This window comes from Vulpes lagopus, chromosome 6, assembly GCF_018345385.1.
Source record: "Vulpes lagopus strain Blue_001 chromosome 6, ASM1834538v1, whole genome shotgun sequence".
NCBI classification, from domain to species: Eukaryota; Metazoa; Chordata; class Mammalia; order Carnivora; family Canidae; genus Vulpes; species Vulpes lagopus.
The window spans coordinates 62,462,622-62,479,080 of record NC_054829.1 but is presented as its reverse complement, the minus strand read 5'-3'; the positions used below and the strand labels follow the sequence as shown (position 1 = coordinate 62,479,080).

Sequence of the window (16,459 nt, the reverse complement as noted above, 5' to 3'; positions counted from 1 at the left end):
CAATTGACACAAACAGTTCTGAGACCATTCTTCCACCACTGATTAAGACTGGGGCAGAGGGGATCTTAAAATCTTAAAAAAAAAAAAAAAAAAAAAAAAAAGACTGGAGTGGCAGGTATTTTTTTTTAATTTTTTTATTATTATTTATTTATGATAGTCATACGGAGAGAGAGAGAGGCAGAGACACAGGCAGAGGGAGAAGCAGGCACCATGCACCGGGAGCCCGACGTGGGATTCAATCCTGGGTCTCCAGGATCGCGCCCTGGGCCAAAGGCAGGCGCCAAACCGCTGCGCCACCCAGGGATCACTGGAGTGGCAGGTATTGTGGATAATATTCATTTAGCCTCTGGGCAGACTTGGTGACTTTGCCAGCTCCAGCTGCCTTCTTGTCCACTGCTGTCACCAGCCACGTTGCCACAACGAACATCTTTGACAGATAGGTTCTTGATATTGGAAGCCCACATTGTCCCCAAGAAGAGCCTCACTCAAAGCTTCATGGTGCATTTCGACAGACTTTACTTCAGTTGTAATATTGACTGGAGCAAAGGTGGCCACCATGCCAGGCCCAAGAACACCAGTCTCCACTTGACCCACTGGGACAGTACCAATACCACCAATTTTGTAGACATCCTGGAGAGGCAGACACAAGGGCTTATCAGTTGGACGAGTTGGTGGCAGACTGCAAGCCAGAGCTTTAAGCAGTGTGGTTCCACTGGCATTCCCATTTTTACAGGTGACTTTCCATCCCTTGAACCAAGGCATGTTAGCACTTGGCTCCAGCATGTCCAGAAATTGGCACAAATGCTACTGTGTCAGGGTTGTAGCCAATTTTCTTAATGTAGGTGCTGACTTCCTTAATGATTTCCTCGTATCTCTTCTGGCTGTAGGGTGGTTCAGTGGAATCCATTTTGTTAACACCAACAATTAGTTGTTTTACACCCAGTGTGTAAGCCAGAAGGGCATGCTCACAGGTCTGCCCATTCTTGGAGATACCTGCTTCAAATTCACCAACACCAGCAGCAACAATCAGGACAGCACAGTCAGCCTGAAGTGTGCCTGTAATCGTGTTTTTGATAAAGTCTCTGTGTCCTGGGGCATCAATGATGGTCACGTAATACTTGCTGGTCTCAAATTTCCACAGGGAAATATCAATGGCAATACCACGTTCATGTTCAGCTTATTCAAGACCCAGACATACTTGAAGGTGCCTTTTCCCATCTCAGCAGCCCCTTCTCAAATTTTTTGATAGTTCTTTTGTTGATCCCACCACATTTGTAGATCAGATGGCCAATAGTGGTAGACTTGCCCGAATCTACGTATCCAATGACGATGATGTTGATGTGAGTCTTTCCCTTTCCCATTTTGGTTTAGGTTTAGCAGTGGTTTTCATGACACCTGTGTTCCAGCAGCAAACCCGTTGTGAAAAAGCAACTTCTTTTTTTATTTCTGATTTTATTTATCTGAGCCTTCTCTCTTGATTAATCTAACTAACGGTTTGTTAACTTTGTTTATCCTTTCAAAGAACCAACTCTTAGTTTCATTGATCTTTTCTACTGTTTTTTTAGTCTTTATTTCATTATTTCTATTCTGATCTTTATTATTTCCTTCCTTCTACTATCTCTAGGCTTCATTTGTTCTTCTTTTTCTAGTTCCTTTAGGTGTAGAGTTTGGTATTCATTTGAGATTTTTCTTTTTTTTTTTTTTTTTTTTCTTTCTTTTTTTTTTTATATAGGCCTTTATCACTAGGCACTTTCCTCTTTAAAACTGATTTTATTACATCCCATATATTTTGGTATGGTATTTTCATTTTTATTTTTTTCTAGGTATTTATATATTTCTCTTTTGATTTCTTCATTGACCCAGTAATTAATTGTTCAGTAGTATATTGTTTAATCTCCACATAATTGTTTTATTTTTCAGTTTTCTTTTTGTAATTGCTATTGAATTTCATACCATTGTGGTTGGAAAAGATACTTGATAGATTTCAATCTTGGTTTTACTCAGACTTGTATATTGGCCTATCCTGTCCATGTAACCTATTCTGGAGAATATTTTGTGTGCACTTGAGAAGAATGTGTATCTTGATGCTCTTGGATGTACTGTTCTGTATATATTAAGTCCATCTGATCTAATGTGTCATTTAAGGCTAATGTTTCCTTAGTGGTTTTCTATTTGCATAATCCTTTGATGTAAGCAGAATGCTAAAGTACCCCTACTATTATTGTATTGCTGTCAATTCTTCCTTTAGGTCTGTTAATGTTTGCTTTATATATTTTTGGTACTCCTATGTTGGATACATATAAATTTACAAATGTTTTATCTTCTTGTTAGAATGGCTTTTTACCATTATGCAATGTCCTTCTTTATCTTTTATTACAATCTTTGTTGTAAAGTCTGTTTTGTCTAATTAAAGTATAGCTACCCAGCTTTCTTTTCATTTCCATTTACATGGAGTATCTTTTTCTGTTCCTTCACTTTCTGTGTGTATCCTTACATCTGAAGTAAATCTCTTTTAGGCAGCATGTAGATGAGCCTTATTTTTTTATCCATTCAGTCACTCTGTGTCTTTTATAATGGAGGATTTAGTCCACTTACATTTAAAGTAATTATTGATAGGTCTGTATTAATTGCCATTTTATTAATTGTCCTTTCTTCTCTTACTTTCTTCTCTTGTGGTTTTATGACTTTCTATAGTGTTTTTTTTGTTTTGTTTTGTTTTGTTTTTTATTTTGTGAAATTTCTTTCTCATTTCCATTTCTGTATCCACTGTAGGTTTTTGCTTTGTGGTTACCATGAGGTTCACATATAACATCCTTTATATGTAACATTTTGTTTTAAGTTGATAACAACTTAAATTTGAACTCATTCAAAAACTACATTTTTACTTACCTCTTCACATTTTATGTTTTGATGTTACATTTTATTTCTTTTTATTTTATGTATCTCATAACTAATTATTGTACTGTTAGATAGTTTTATTACATTTGTCTTTTAACCTTCATTCTAGCTTTATAAGTGATTAATCCATATCTTTACTGCATATGTAACTTTGCCAGTGAGGTTTTTACTTTCATATACTTTCTTGTTATTAATTAGTGCCACTCTTTTTCAACTTAAAGAAGTCCTTTTAACATTTCTTTTTTAAAAAAAAGATTTATTTATTTATTTATTCATGAGAGAGAGAGAGAGAGAGAGAGAGAGGAAGAAGAGACACAGGCAGAGGGAGAAGCAGGCTCCATGCAGGGAGCCTGATGTGGGACACTATCCCAGGACTCCAAGGATCATGCCCTGGGCTGAAGGCAGGTGCTAAACTGCTGAGCCACCCAGGGATCCACCTTTTAACATTTCTTGTAAGGCTGGTTTAGAGATGATGAACTCCTTTAGCTTTTGCTTGTCTAGAAAACTCTTTACCTCTCCCTCAGTTCTGAAGGATATTCTTGCCTGGTAATGTATTCTTGGTTGGAAGTTTTTTCCTTTTAGCTCTTTGAATATATCATGCAAACTGCAAAGTTTCTGCTGAAAAATCTGTTATATTCTTATAGGGGTTCCCTTGTATGTAACAAGTGGTTTTTCTTTTGCTACTTTTAAGATTCTTTCTATAACTTTTGACATTTTAATTGTACGTGTCTTGGTGTGGCTTTCTTTGGGTTCATCTTATTTGAAATTCTCTGTGCTTCTGGGACTTGGATGTCTGTTTCCTTCTGTAGGTTAGGGAAATTTCCAGCCATTACTTTTCCAAATACATTTTCTGCCCCCTTCTCTCTGTTTTTTCCTCCTGGGACCCCTATAATGTGAATGTTGTTCTGTTTGGTGTCATATAGGTCCCTTGAGCTATCTTTACCTTTTAATTTTTTTTAATTTTTTTATTTTTTTGCTGCTATGTTAGGGTAAGTTCCATTGCCCTATCTTCAGATTGTTGGTCTTTTCTTCTACTTCATCCAGTCTGCTTTTGAACCTCTCTAGTATATTTTCCAGTTCAGTTATTGTGTTCTTCAGCTCTGGGACATCTATTTGGTAGTTTCTTTCTTTCTTTCTTCTTTCTTTCTTTCTTTCTTTCTTTCTTTCTTTCTTTCTTTCTTTCTTTTTTTCTTCTTTCAAGATTTTATTTATTTATTCATGAGAGACACAGAGAGAGAAAGAGAGAGAGACTGGCAGAGACAGGCAGAGGGAGAAGCAGGCCTCATGCGGAGACCCTGGGTCTCCAGGATCACATCCTGGGCTGAAGGCAGCACTAAACTGCTGAGCCACCGGGCTGCCCTATTTGGTAGTTTCTTATATTTTCTGTTTCTTTGTTGAAGTTCTTACTGTGTTCTTTTATTCTTATCTTGAATTAGGTAAGCATCTTTATGACCATTACTTTGAATTCTTTATCAGGTAGATTACTTATATCTGTTTCATTAATGTCTTTTTCTGCTATTTTATTTTGTTTATTTGGAACATATTCTTTTATTTCCTCATTTAGCTTGGCTCTCTGTGTTTGTTTTATGTATTTAGGCAAAACTGCTACTTCTCCCAGTCTTGAAGGAGTGGCCTTGTGTAGGTGATGAAACTTTCCATTCAACCTTGACCTAGCCTTTGGCTGGCTCTTGAACCTTTGTGACTGTCTGCATAGCCTGATTTATTCTGAATAGCTCCCTGATGTTGAGGGTAGGCCAAGACTTGACAGTAATCTGAAGGGAAGGATCTTATTTAGAACCTAGTTTTGGGCAGATTGGAAGCAAGACCCTCAAGCAAGCAGCTTTTAAAATATAAAAAACATATACAGTCCTGTGGGGCCACAATCTTAAACCCTGCTGGCCTTCAGACCAGGAGATCTAGAGGTATCCCTGGTGATAGTTGCAAAAAAATCAGGGTTCCAGATAGTGTATGAGCTCCTTTCTAGGAGGTGTCATCAAGCCACAGTGAGGGCAAGGAAGCACACAATTATGGTGTCTTTTTTTTTTTTTTTTTTTTAATTATGGTGTCTTCTTGAGTGCATCTGTAGCCTCTAGATGTGTGTCAAATCTGAAGCCTGTCCCAGGCTGAAGCTGTAAGACAAGTAAATAGGCCTTTTTCACAGGACACGTTTTTAATCTGTTGTCTCTGAATTGACCTAGAGGTCGTAGTCTCCTAAGAACTGTCTTTCTGATTGTTACAGTCCTGTGGAGCCCAGAAATGCAAGCCCCGTGGCAATCAGGGTTAGGCAATCAAGAGGCATCCCCTGTGTGGGACTGGAGAGTGTAAGGAGTGAAGCACAATCACTGACTTCAGCATGGCAGTGGGAAAATCCCTTGACTGCATGTGCAAACAGCTTCAATTATATAGTAGGATATCTCATCTATGTGTATCTTCCAGCCCTAGCAAGGGAGTGTGAGAATGCCAAGCACACTTGCATTGTTAGGCCCTAGCCAGGAAGCAGGGGTGTGCTACAACCCCTGTACTCCCCAGCTATAACAAGGAAGCATGACAATACCATGACTGCTCATGTTTGGCAGCCTTAGCCAGGGAACAGGGGAGTGCTGAAACCTTTTACCCCGCTGGACTTATAAGGTAGTGGGATGGTGCTGCATCTGCATGTGTCTTCCTGTACTAGGAAGATAGAGAGTACAAAAATAGCATCTACTAGAGAGTCCCAATTATCTCCTGCCCCTCCAGCAGATGCTTTAAGATTTGCAAATGAATTGCTTCACATATAGTCTAGGGCACTATTCAAACTGCTGCTTTTATACTGAGTCCTACGGTGAGTGAGACTGCATGCATGCCATTCATTTATTCGTTCATTCATTCATTCACTTATTTTTAAGTAGTCTCCACATCCAGTGTGGAGCCCATCATGGGGCCTTAACTCACAACCCTGAGATCAAGACTGAAATTAAGACCTGAACTGATATCAAGAGTTATTCACTTAACTGACTGAGCCACCTGGGCACCTCTGCATGTAAGCCCTTTAAAACAAGAATCTCAGTTGCCTATAATCCTTTTGGTCCCTTAAATGCAAGTCCCGTTGGTTTTTAAAGCCAGATTCTTGGGGCAGCCCAGGGTGGCTCAGCGGTTTAGGGCTACCTTCAGCCCAGGGTGTGATTCTGGAGTCCTAGGATCGAGTCCCACGTCGGGCTCCCTACATGGAGCCTGCTTTTCCCTCTGCCTGTCTCTCTCTCTCTCTCTCTCTGTCTCTCATGAATAAATAAATTAAAAAATCTTTAAAAAAAATAAAGCCAGATTCTTAGGGGGCTTGATTCTCTGCTGCAGGTCCCAAGGGTACCTGATGTGGACACAAACCCCTTGCTCCTCCAGGAGAAGCTTTGTACTTTTGAGACCTCTCCCTATTGTGGGTTGCAGCAGAAAAGGTAGAGTTTTTGGCAAGACTGCATCTCTGCTTCTCCTACCCCACTTGACTGGTTCTTTCATTATTTGTTGTGGAGGAGCTGTTCAGCTAGTTTTCAGTTCTTTTTCAGAAGGAATTGTTTCAGATGTAGTTGTAGTTTTGGTGTGTCTGTGGAAGGAGATAAGTTCAAAATTTTCCTTCATTAGCATCTTGGACCACCAGGATTAAAATAAATCCAGATTCCTGGATTGTGTTTCAGTAGGTCTGGAGAGGAGCCTTGGAATCTGTGTTTTAGTAGGCACCCAAGGGATTATGATGCAGGGCCCTGTGGGCTACTGAGAATCCCTGTGTTTTCCAATTGCTGACCTGATTTTTCTCTTTTATCTGAAATCCAATGAGCCTAAAACTAGCTTTCCATGAATAGATAGAGATTTCTCTTCCCTGTCATCATTCCTGGACCAAAGTTTTATAAATGTACTCATTGTCATCTTTGGTCTTCCATCTTTCTTCTCCTTCCTTCCTCCTCCTCTTTCCTCTTCTTCTTCCTTCCTTTTTCTTCTCTCTTGTTGAGTCATTCATTAAGTCCTATTGTCTCCTTCTTCTCTGTCTTCATTCATGTTACATTTCATTCTTATGGCCCCTCTTCCAAAACCCCACCCTCATCAGCTCACTCCTGGACTACCCAAAAGGCTTCTAGCTTCTCTTGTCCTAATTTTTAAATGTATGTATGTATGTATGTATGTATGTATGTATGTATGTATATATTTATTTAATGAGAGACAGAGAGCAGCAGAGACATAGGAAGAGGGAGAAACAGGGTCCCCATGGGGAACTCAATGCGGGACTCAATCCCAGGACCCTGGGATTATGACCTGAGCCAAAGGCAGACACTTAGCCACTGAGACACCCAGCCACCCCTCTTTTATCCTTCTTTAATCCTTCTTTCACATAGTGGACTATTATTTTGTACAAACATCATTTTTACACATGCCACTCACCTACCTACTCAAGAATAAGTAGTGATTTTCTGTCTTCCTTATCAGAACTGAACTTCTTTCCTTATTTATATTTTTAGGGGGGACGAGGAAGAAGGCGATGGAGAGAGAGAATCTTAAGCAGGCTCCATGCTCAGCATGGAGCCTGATGTGGGGCTAGATCTCACAATCCTGAAATCATGACCTGAGCTGAAATTAAGAGTCAGACACTTAACTGACTGAACCATCCAGGTGCCCCTCCCTAAGATTTTGTATTATCCATCAACTACACTCCTCATTATCCCCAAATTATGTATTTTTAGTCTCTGAATTAGTGCCTCTAGTCCATATTTTAGACATAATTTATTTACTCTTGCCTTTGAGTATATATTCTCAAAATATATTTATTATAAACTTCCATGGACAGAGAACTACTTTGTTAAAGGGGATTGTTGATATATTGAATACATTATTATAAATCCCTTCACATAGAGAAGGGCTAGGGAGGAAACCAAGAGGACTGATGAACTGATTGGTTGAGGACTCTACATTTTATTTTATCACATATGTAAAGCTCCCTTTGGTGGTTTCCTTAAATTGGGTTTCTCTTGCTCAGTGAACTTTTAGATGAGGTAGAGTGCCTTTTATTATATTACCTATTGGTAAAATTCCCCTAAAGCTGAATGGCCAAAATTTTAAGTCAATATATAGATTCCTTTGAATACCTTAAAAAAATGTTTCCTGTTTTGAGCAGCTGTATATTTAGTTAAACTGGATCTACTAAGACAAAGCTCTGACATATTTTAATATTGGAAACCCTATCCCAAAATTCAGGAGAGGTAGTGTTGCTATCATAACAGATCTTTTGTTCTTTGTATTCTAGTCCTTTGGTGTCTCTGGTAGCCACAACTCATGTTGGAGATGGTGTAAATACTTGATAAGTCCACATATGTTTCTTTTCAGAGCACTTATTGAGGTTGGCCCCTGTCCACCCCCTTGAGAAAGACTTACAGTTCTCAACCTCTTTCACCACAGCATCACACCCCTAAGGGAGACCCCTCTTTCTGACAGTAACAGAGATATACTACATCAGCTCTCAAAAGATCTCTTGCTTTTCTCCTCTCTGGGTAAGATGGGCAGTGTGTATATTATTTGAAAAAGTTCCTTAAGTAATTTTGAAACCCACCCATTCTCCACTAGAATCACAGCTTTTATATATCTTAATTGCATCTTCCTTAATATCACTAAAATTCATTGGCTTATCAGTTTCTGAAATATTTGTACAGTTTACCTCTGTACTTATAATTATGAAAAAGTATTCTTTGTAATTTGTCACTTTTGCTTTATATAATTATGTGCTTACAATTTCAAGATTGTTACATCTTTTCAAGGTGTTTTTTTTTTATCCTTATGTAGTGTATTTCTTTATCTCTGTTAATGCTGCTGCATTATCTTTTATATTGTTTGATATTAATATTGCTAAGTATGCTTTCTTTTGGTTAATAGTTGCTTGGCATATCTATCTCTTCATTTTCATATGTTTGATGTGATTTTTAAAAATTATGATTTTTTTTTATAAGTAGCACTATTTGGATCTTAAAAAACTGACCTACACTTTTATCCCATTTTCTCATGGTGGCTTTAATCCAGGGATTGGTACCATTTTCCTATAAAGGACCAGACAGTAAACATTTTGGACTCTATGAGCCTTGTATATGTACCTCTGTTATAACTACTCAAGCATAGCCAGTACATAAATGAATGCACATGGCTTGAATTGGCCTGCTAGGCATAGTTTGTGAACCTCTGAGCTTAGTCCATTTACATTTTTGTGGTTGATAATGTATCTGGACTTCTGTCATCTTATTGTGTGTTTTTGTTTATCATCTGTTACTTAGGGCATTGATACCTGAGGTTACAGATGAACCAAAAATAATTCTTATTTTTATGGTTAAGGATTAAATATACCATTATTATATTTTTGTCAGTTTTCTGTATTTGTGGTCCTGGATTCTTTCTTGTTGAAGTGCATTCTTTAGTTTTTTATTTATTTGTTTGTTTTTTCAGTGAGAGTCTCTGAGTGGTAAGCTCCCTTACTCTATTAGACCTGAATAGCTAGGTACGGAATTCAAGGTAGATAATTTATTTTCTCTTAGTATGTGGAACACATTACTCCATTTTCTTCTGACATTAATTATTGCTGATGATATACCTATTGTCAGTTTAACTGTCATTGCTTCAGAGGAATTTGTCTTTTCTCTCTAGTAACTTTTATAATGCTCTGTAGTTTGACCACACACTAGGACTGTGGATTTATGTTTATTGATTCACATTGCCTCTCAGAGCCCTTTTTCAAACTGTGGACTCTTTCCCCAGTTCTCAAAAGTTATTAGCCATTCACCATTTGAATATTGCTTCTCTCCCCTTAACTCTCTGCTCTTGTAGAACCGATTAGATGTATTTTGAAACTTCTCAATGTATTCTCCAGGTTTCTTAACTACCCTTTCATAACTTTCTTCTCTTTCTCTGTGGTTTGTTCTCAATGCAATTTTTAAATTCCTAATCTTCTTTTGAGTATGTACAGACTTGAGGTAATATCATCTATTAAGGTTTTTGGTTTCTTTATTTTCCATTTATTATGTGTTTCATGCATCTCCTCTAATATCATTTGTGCCTATTTTTGAATTTTAATTTTTTTACAGATTTATTTATTTATTTATTTATTTATTTATTTATTTATTTATTTGACAGAGAGTGAGAGAGCACAAGCAGGGGAAGTAGTGGGCAGAGGGAGTACGAAAGGGAAAAGCAAGCAGGCTCTGCACTAAGCAGGGAGCCCAGCATGGAGCTGGATCCCAGGACCCCGGGATCACGACCTGAACCAAACCGACTGAGCCACCTAGGTGCCCCATGTTTGAGCTTTTTTAAAAAAAAAGAAAAAAAATTTTATTTATTTACTCATCAGAGAGAGGCAGAGACACAGGCAGAGGGAGAAGCAGGCTCCCTGCAGGGAACCTGATGCAGGACTGGATCCCAGGACTCCAGGATCAGGCCCTGAGCGGAAGGCAGACACTCAACCCCTGAGCCACCCAGGTGTCCCCCCCTTGTTTGAATGAATAGTATTCCTTTCTTCATCTCTGAGGGTTCTGAAAATACATAAAAACTTTTTAGATTATTCTATTATTTTCATTTGCAATGTTGACACTCATTGGTTGTCTTTTCTTATTAAGAGATTCTCCCTTTCTCCTTCCTTATTTCTTCACTCATTCCTCTCTGAATGTTGTCTCTACCCCAGATCCCTTGGGACGCCTGTTCAGAACCAGGTATGGTATTGTGGTTGGAGAGTCCTGCCTTGTGTACTCTGAATCGGTCACAGGTCCTGTCCCTGCATTTGTGGGTAGCCTTGATCAGGTCCTTGTCACATTAGCTTGATTTCAGGATTGTGCTCATTTCCTCCTATCTCCTTAGGTTTTAGCTTCACAGGAGGCCTAACGTCAGGCAGCAGCTATAGAACCTCCTGTCCCATCCCTGATTTCCCACAGTGAGTCTGGCTCAGGGCACCTGCCTTGGGCTGAGCATCTCTCCCCAAGAGCTAAAATCAGTTTGGTCCAAGGAGATCATTATCTTGCTTTAGAGCACACCTTTGAAATATCTTCTTTTTACCTTTTATCTGTTCATGTTTGGAGCAGTGGTAGGAATGGTATGGTCCCATTCCTCTTCTTTTAGGAACCATTCCACCCTGATCTGAGAGCTTTCCCTTATTACCTTTGATTCTTTCATTGGTGACCATATTGCTCAGCCCATTTTTCATACATCACATCACTATTGAATCCTCACATGTATTCAGAGCAAGTAAACATGAATTGTTCTTGATAATTTTTCTCAGAGGCAGATGGTGGTGACTGAGCCTGATAATAAGAGTAAGTTAGGTCTCAAGGGCTGTGCCTAAGAGAACTTAGAATATGCCTGGCTTGAGTGTGAATCTAACAGTGCTGCCATGTTCCTTCTATCTCCTCTTGCTCCTCCTGACATCTCTTTCCTCAGCTAGTCTTGCACAGACTGATGTCCCAGTGCACAGAGGCTGTCTTTGGTTTGGGCTGACCCAGACTTGACTCCTGCTACCTTTTCTGACACTCTGTCTTGAACCTAATTATTTTTAGTCCCTGAGCTGTGGAATGGGAAAGCTTTGTGTGGCTGTGTGTTATGCACTATAAACTGAGCACAAGAAGCAGTGGGGGCAGAAATCATGCCTACGTTCCAGGCAAGCTGTGCACCTTCAAGGCTGCGTTCACCCAGAGTGAGGGCCTTCTACTTTAAATATAGGCTGTGGTGACCACACAGGGATGCACCTCTAGGTTTCTCATTAACTTGGATAAGATGGTCAGGCAGTAAACTCCTTTTGGTTGTTGAACCCCATACTGGGGATATTTTTCCTCTGGGGCATGGTGAAGAGAGGGTTAGGGCCTGGTGCCAGGTTGTTATACTACCCATCTGGCTACTGGAAGAAGCTTCACGGTCTGGGCTTCCTTATTCTGTGTAAAGCTGGCAGAGGAGGTATCAGGCTTCCCTTTTTACATGGCTTAGGCCTCAGAGACATTTTCTCCAACAAGTGACAGCCTCAAACTGTCAAGTGGCCAGAGCAGTTCCCAGTTTTTCTTTCCTCCATGGGCCAGCTTTTTGTGCACAGTGCCACTGACACCTTGGGCCTGGATCTAATTCTTCCCTCCCCACCCTGCCGCCTTACCAAGTTATGCAGCTATTTCTGACCATAAAGCTATAAGAAGTTGGCTCCAGGGAAGGAATTGCTGAAAATCCAGCCCTCGGTACAGGAAAATCATGGTAAACATCACCTTGTGGTGCTGCTGATATTCTCAGTATTAAGTAATTTTATGGCTTGACTCCTTCTCCAGGGACACTTCTGTGCTAGTGCCTAAGATAGCATAGAAGCATGTGGTTTCTAGAACCAAATGCATACTTTCTTTAGTTTCTTCATTTTATTTGTTTGCCTGTTTGTTTGGCTGGTCCTCAGCATCCTTTCCACTTTTTATACTTGCCAGAACTTGCCAGAGAATTCCTTCAGAGAAGCTTGGGAAATGACAGAAGGAAGGAGAGGCTCATCTATAATGAGAAGAAAAGCAGCAATTATGGAAAGGATGGAGGAAGCAAGAGAAAGAAAATCAAGCAAAAGAGACTGGGAACAAGTTCAGCCCAAGAGTTTCATGTGATTGGTAGATTTGGGTTGGAAGTCTCATTCTCAAGAATGCCTTGTGGCTAGCCACTGTCTCTGAACCCACTTAGGGACAAGGGAATGGGATTCAGGATCCTTGAGGAATCTGTCTTACAGCCAGGGTATGGGAGCTGGGGAGTCAGCCTAGCAAAGCTAAGACTTAGAATTATGGAGGCTTTGGATGAACTACTCTTCTAGTAGGCAGAGTTTACCAAGGCAGGGGGGCTGGAAGGCAACATTGATGTTTGAAATAGGGCAGGTGTTCCTTGTGTGGGAAGCTGTTTTCAGGTAGGCACTGAGAGCATTTGGAAGTCTGTATATGCCTTCCATGATTGCTGTGAAAAAATATCAACCATGGGCCCTTGGACATGGGAGAGCAGCAGTAGATAAAATTCCTAGAGAATTAAATGGGCATGGATTCCAAAATCATGAAATTTATCAAATTATCTATAAAACAGAATCTCTCGTGGCTGTTTCTACTCAGAACAGAGAAATCAAATGTAGAGATAGGACCGTCATTGGCACCATGGGAGAAATGTTGGCATTACAGTTAGGACCGAGGGAGCAGAGAGTATGTTCTTATGATTGCAGCATTTAGAGAGCAGGAAGTGGAAGTCTGTAGGTGGATGGAACTTGAGACCCACCAGAAAACCAGGTTTCCATGAGTGTGGCCATTTGGGATGCTGGGGAACCAGAGTCTGGAAGAACTTTCCTACATTGCACTCATGGTCTATTCCACATCTGTTTCACTTTTCTGTTTGCTTATGCATCTACTCCTTCTCTCTTACCCCTACCACTTTACCACTTACAGTAGACCTCTTCCATTATCAAGAGAATTCCTGCAATGCTACCTGCTGCAAGGTGTCTTTCTCACCCATTGGAAAAAACAGAGTTCCTATAATGTTGTGGGCTTTGTGCATTTCACATGCATCATCTCATTTCCTAGTTCCAGCAGTTCCATGAGGTAATTATCAAGGAGCTTTCAGGAAATATCCAAATGGAGTTTAAGATCTCTGAGTCTGACTAAAGGTGTTTTCATCTCATAGGAAGAGAGGGTACAATTGAGTTATGACCACTAATTTTTTTTGATATTTTATTTATTTATTTGAGAGAGAGAACATGAGTGGGGAGGGGCAAAAGGAAAGGGAGAGGGACAAGCAGATTCCCTGCTGACCCAGGAGCCCCATGTGGGGCCTGATCCCAGGACCCCAAGATCATGACCTGAGCAGAAGTCAAGACACTCAACCAACTGAGCCACCCAGGCACCCTGTGCCCAGTATTTTTAAATGCTATTGAGAAGATCCTGCAAACTCTTCTTTCACTAAGGGAAAATAAGTAACAGATACTTTGTTTAGGTTTTTTTTAGGTAAGCAAATGTGTCTGGAGTCAAGTTTGAATCAAGGAGTAGCAAGTCAGGGAGTGTTGGTACCTTTCTGGGCAGGCGTAATAAATCGACATTCTTTGCCAAGGAGGATCAAGGGTTGAAATTGTTGTATTGTTGAATCCCCTGAACACAGTCTGGTTTAGGAGAGACATGGAAGGCTGAGTAATTGATTTCACAGTAGTGAACCTGAGCTGGTCAATTTGTAGCAAGCTTAGTTATTCAAACTCTATTTTCCAGCTAAAAACAGATGGACCCTTTGATCTGAGATGTTTTGCTGTGCTCAGAGAGCTCACAGTCAAAGCACAGTTAGGTACCATGAGCAGAGACAGTTTTCGTTTGCCAGAATTCATCCTAATGAAGTTATGTAATCCAGAGCATCTGATTCAATGAAGGATGGGGCAGTGAGGCAGCATAGCGACCCAGGGAACTTCTGTTAGGGGTGTTAGGAGATAAGTAGTGGAACATGGGAATAGGAGATAAAATGAACGTTTGATACCATTCATGTGGAGCTGATGGGAGAAAGTCTCCCTGACCAAAGGATAAAACCATAGAGTTTGAGGGATACGTAGAACTTAAGCAAATGAGCCCCTCATTGTACAGATGAGAGACTGAGGTCCTAAGAGGTTTTCCAAGGCCATACTGCTGGGAACAGTTAGAATGGGATTCCAATCCATGTCTTCAGACTCTAACTGCACACTATGTGGAGTTGAGTTTATTTTTTTGCGGTTCCTAATTTAGTCCTGCATCTGATATGGCCAGATGAGTCTCTTGCTTCCTTTTATGAAGACAGAGTCATTAGATATGCTATCATTTCCTTATTAGTAATGGTGCCTGAAGCTCATAAGAAGTTAACACACCAGGTAATAAACTCCCACTTGTGGTCTGAGAGAAAGGTTGAAAAAATTTACATCAAAAGATATCAGAATCCCAGACTCATTAATGGATCCAGTTCTTACTAACATCCCTTTTTCCTCCTACTTGTCTTTATTTTTGTGATGGTTTTGGGCTTCCTGAAGTGAATGATGATTTATCTTGAACAAAATAGAATTTGTTCTTGAATCCTGCTGGTATAAACACTACACTAAATAAAAAGAAATAGATACAAGTCCCAAGGAAAAATCAGACTCCCTGCTTAAAAAGCAAGCACATAGTTCAGTTATTTCTTTCTGGAAGATAAGAAAAATGCACAAGACTAAAAGGCCATCATCTCCTTGCCCATGTGTAGGACTTCATTCAAGCTATGTGGATTTATTTATTTATAGTAAGATAGGGCTTTTTTCCTCCCTTGCTTCTTTTTTCTCTTCTTATCATTCATTCTTGGGGAGGTCTCTGATAAGTCAGGAAGAAAGGTAGAGACTTTGTCAGCACAGAAGTATATTAAAGTCAGACTATGAAAGCTGATGAATATTAGCGAGGAAAGGTCGCATAGGCACAAAGGACACATTGGCAATGGTGTCCCTGAGACTCTGAAGGAATGAAAATAATCTGGACTCACAGGACACAGAGAAGCTGATGCATCCCCCTTCGACTCTCCCCTCCCCCCGCCCCAACCAGGGTTGAGACAGGACACTTGAGGGACACAGAGGGATGGAAGGAACAACAGAGACATAGGTGAGAGAGAAAAGGGAGACCAGAGAGCAAAGGGCCTCACAAAGTTGACCAAAGACAGGTTCTGCAAGGACTGAGGAGTTACTGACAGAAAAAGTGTGTGTTTGTGCTCATCCAATCAGTGGAAAACATTCATTTTGGTGACTGTATACTTAAAGGAAAGTAGAATCTGCTGTCCAGACGGATACCTTTTTGCAAGTGGAAGGGGGCATTACTGATTCTGCTGATCCAAGTGGAGACTGGGACTATCAGGCAAGTCTGGACATACGGTCACAGAATGTATGTATCTATAAGCCCTCCAGATATCATGGACATAACTAAGAGGTTAGACTTAACTGAATCACAGTTATTCAGCACTGATAGGTCCAGTGCTGTGCTTGGCTCTGAGGATGCAAACTGAGCTCTTCTGTTTCTATCCCACATGAGTTGTTGTTTCTGTGGCCAGGACTCTCATGACATTACAGAGCGAGGCCAAACCTTCACAGTCCAGTTCCCCAGTTATGATGCTTCTTAGCAGGGATGGTGTATGTGGCTTCCACCTGGTCTTGCCTGCGTGGTGGTGGCTGCACACCCTGAAGCATGAGTCAGAGTGGTGTCATTTCGTTCTGCTTCTGCCCCACATATGCTGGTTTTAATCAAATGAGTGCCTAATCCTGTAGTGAATTTTATTAAGCCCTTTGCCCTTCCCCATTCCATCTGTTACATGTCTCATTCTCTATCCTCCAAATGGAATAAGCTGTATTTTTTCTCAGACTGTTTTCTTTCCTTCCGTGTCTGATGTCTTTCAGAAATAGGCCTGTAGTCAAGAATTGCAATCAAGCTGAAGTGGGTCTGACTGAGGATTTGTAGTATCCTGACTTATTTTGTCTAATGCAATACTTCTCTTATCAGCAAAGCCTCTGGTTTTGATGGCATTTAATATGGTGTGCTGGGGAGCTCTGCAGTTGGTTTCACAGACCTTC

At 40.3% G+C, this 16,459-nt stretch overlaps 1 pseudogene; it reads right to left on the bottom strand.

The window, feature by feature from the left end:
- Nucleotides 1–401: 401 nt before the first annotated feature.
- LOC121492568 overlaps nucleotides 402–16,459 on the bottom strand; it is a 106,918-nt pseudogene continuing 90,860 nt past the window's right edge.